The sequence below is a fragment of the Schistocerca americana genome, unplaced genomic scaffold (genome assembly GCF_021461395.2).
Source record: "Schistocerca americana isolate TAMUIC-IGC-003095 unplaced genomic scaffold, iqSchAmer2.1 HiC_scaffold_243, whole genome shotgun sequence".
Lineage (NCBI taxonomy): Eukaryota > Metazoa > Arthropoda > Insecta > Orthoptera > Acrididae > Schistocerca > Schistocerca americana.
The window spans coordinates 172,501-175,000 of NW_025725954.1; the positions used below are offsets into that span (position 1 = coordinate 172,501).

General features: G+C 45.6%; 1 pseudogene; it reads right to left on the reverse strand.

Moving 5' to 3' along the window:
- The window catches only part of LOC124576062, an 8,475-nt pseudogene that overhangs the window by 2,254 nt on the left and 3,721 nt on the right, over window positions 1-2,500 (reverse strand).

Sequence of the window (2,500 nt, forward strand, 5' to 3'; positions counted from 1 at the left end):
CTGCCACATTCCCACGTCTGGTATCCAGCCGTAGGTTTCTCTACCCTTCTCTGTCTGGTTCCACCTATTCTGCCACTCCTCCTGCAACATGATGTCTATTTGCCTGCTGGTATCACGTCTAGAGCTTTGCCCAGCAATGGGTCTTGGAGCCTGGAACCCGGCGACCGAGCCAGCAACACCATGTCGAGTATAGTACAGCAAGGCTGCCTTCACTATCTCCAGGTCCAGCGGCATGCATCCTGTTAGTACTTGCAAGGCCTCCGTCGATACAGTCCTACAAGCTCTGGTCATCTGTAACAGAAATGGCCTTTGAATTGCCTCAATTATTCTTTGGACATATCGGTGCTTGGTCCGATCAGCCCATGCAGCTGCACCATATCTGCAAACAGAGAGGCACAAGCCCTGATAGATTACCCTTAAAGATTTTTTCTGCAGACCCCACTCTGTCCTAGTTATCCGCAAGAGGGAACCTGAGACATCACTTAATCTATTCTGGATGTTCCTCATGTGAGGTGTGAACCAGAGTCTTTCATCCAGAGTTACACCAAGATATGTAAACTCTGCAACGAACTTGATATTTCCTCCCTCGAAGGGAATTGTTGGTGGTCTGTGACTGTCAAATCTGCCCTTGATGGTCATGGCAACCGTCTTATGTTTGGATATCCCTAGCTTGTTTTCGGTGGTCCATCTGCTTACCTCGCCCAGCGCGATTTTTGCTCTGTCCTCTATCTGTTTCCTGCTCTGACCCTTAATGATGATTGCGAGGTCATCCGCATATGCCACTTTTGTCCATTGCTCGTCTTCTTTTTCAATCACAATCTCATCAAAGACGAGATTCCACAGGAAAGGACCGCAAATAGAGCCTTGTGGACAGCCCTTTGTGATCAATTTTTCTACACAGCCAGCCCTATTTTGCACCATAACCTTCCGGTTTTTAAAGTAATCTGCCATTAAGTCATACAAATTACGCGGGCACTGGATTGCTCTCAGACGCCTCATAACACTAGGCCACCATAAGTTATCAAAGGCCCCTGCTATATCTACAAATATTACTACCACATACTTCTCCTCACAATCCACACTACCCATCACTTGCCTAATAGCCATTTCTGTCGATGCGCCTTTTCGAAACCCAAACTGGTTGTGGGCCTTGATATTTGAATCATCATAGCGTTTTTCCAGACGACTGACTACCAACCTTTCCAAAATTTTCCCTAAGATAGATAGAAGGCATATTGGACGGTACGATTTAGGCTCATCCCTAGGTTTGTCTATTGATTTCAGCAATATGCAGACATTTCCCTCCTTCCACGTATCTGGGACTCTTCTTTCCTGTAGACATTTATTGTATAAATCTGAGAGAAGATGGGGACTGGTGTGCCAAACTCTTTTTATAATAACGTCATCAATACCATCTGGACCTGTTGCCTTCCCTGATTTGCAAGCCTTTATTGCTGCCCCTATTTCTTCTAGTGTGAATTCTGGGTCAAGGTCCACATTGTCATAGTTGTTGTTGTCAGTTTTCACAGCTTGTTGGTCATCTGTGTCCTGTTCTGGGTTGTCATCAGGAAGCAGGTTCTGTAATAATGACCGTACAGTCTCCTCCCAAGTCATTGTAGGAGTCTGGTCCTTTGTTTTTATATTACTCAGCACGTTTTCTGTCCCATGTTTTGGCCGAATTATCTTTCTCACTATGGCCCACGGGTCATTCTGATCGCAGTCAGTGACCCATTTCTTCCATGTCTCCTCTTTGGCTTTAGCAATTTCCTTATTGTAGTTGTTTTTCACTCTATTGTAAGTTTGTTTTGCTACTTCTATGTCTGGTGCATTATTATTTTTACGTGCTCGTTGCAGACTTCGTCGTGCTGAAATGGTGTCACGTCGCAGGTTAGCAAGTGTTGCATTCCACCATGGCACTGGATTCTGCACCTGTGTCCTCTTTCTCATTGATCGGCTACAGCTCTCGTGAATTGCTGCCTGTAGCCTTGTGACCATTTCATTAACTCCTACATTTTGGCTTTGTGGCCAGTGGGCTGTGGACCTGATGAGATGCTGGTCAAAGGTGGGCCACTTTGCGAAGCTTGTGTTGTAGGTGACAAGTTCCACAGTAGCTCTCGCTCTTTGAGGTACCACGAATTCATATGTTATTGCCCTGTGGTCACTTGACGTCCATTCTTCATGAACCATCCACTTGCACACCGCTTTGGCAGCTGGAGGTGTGCAGAGTGTGATGTCAATATTGCTCTCCCCATTTGGGCCACAGAATGTAGTAAGCTCTGACCTCTCATTCATTATTATCAGCCCGTGTTGTGAAATGAAGTCTTCAAGCGTTCTGCCTGCTGCATCCATCGTTGAGCTGTGCCAGATTGGTGAGTTTGCATTTGTGTCCATCCCTATTATAACTGGTTTTCCTGGCAGTTTGTCGAGGATAATCTCCAGTTGATGGAGAAAAAGATCTATGGGTGATCCATATTGGCAATATATGCTGGCAATGTAGATG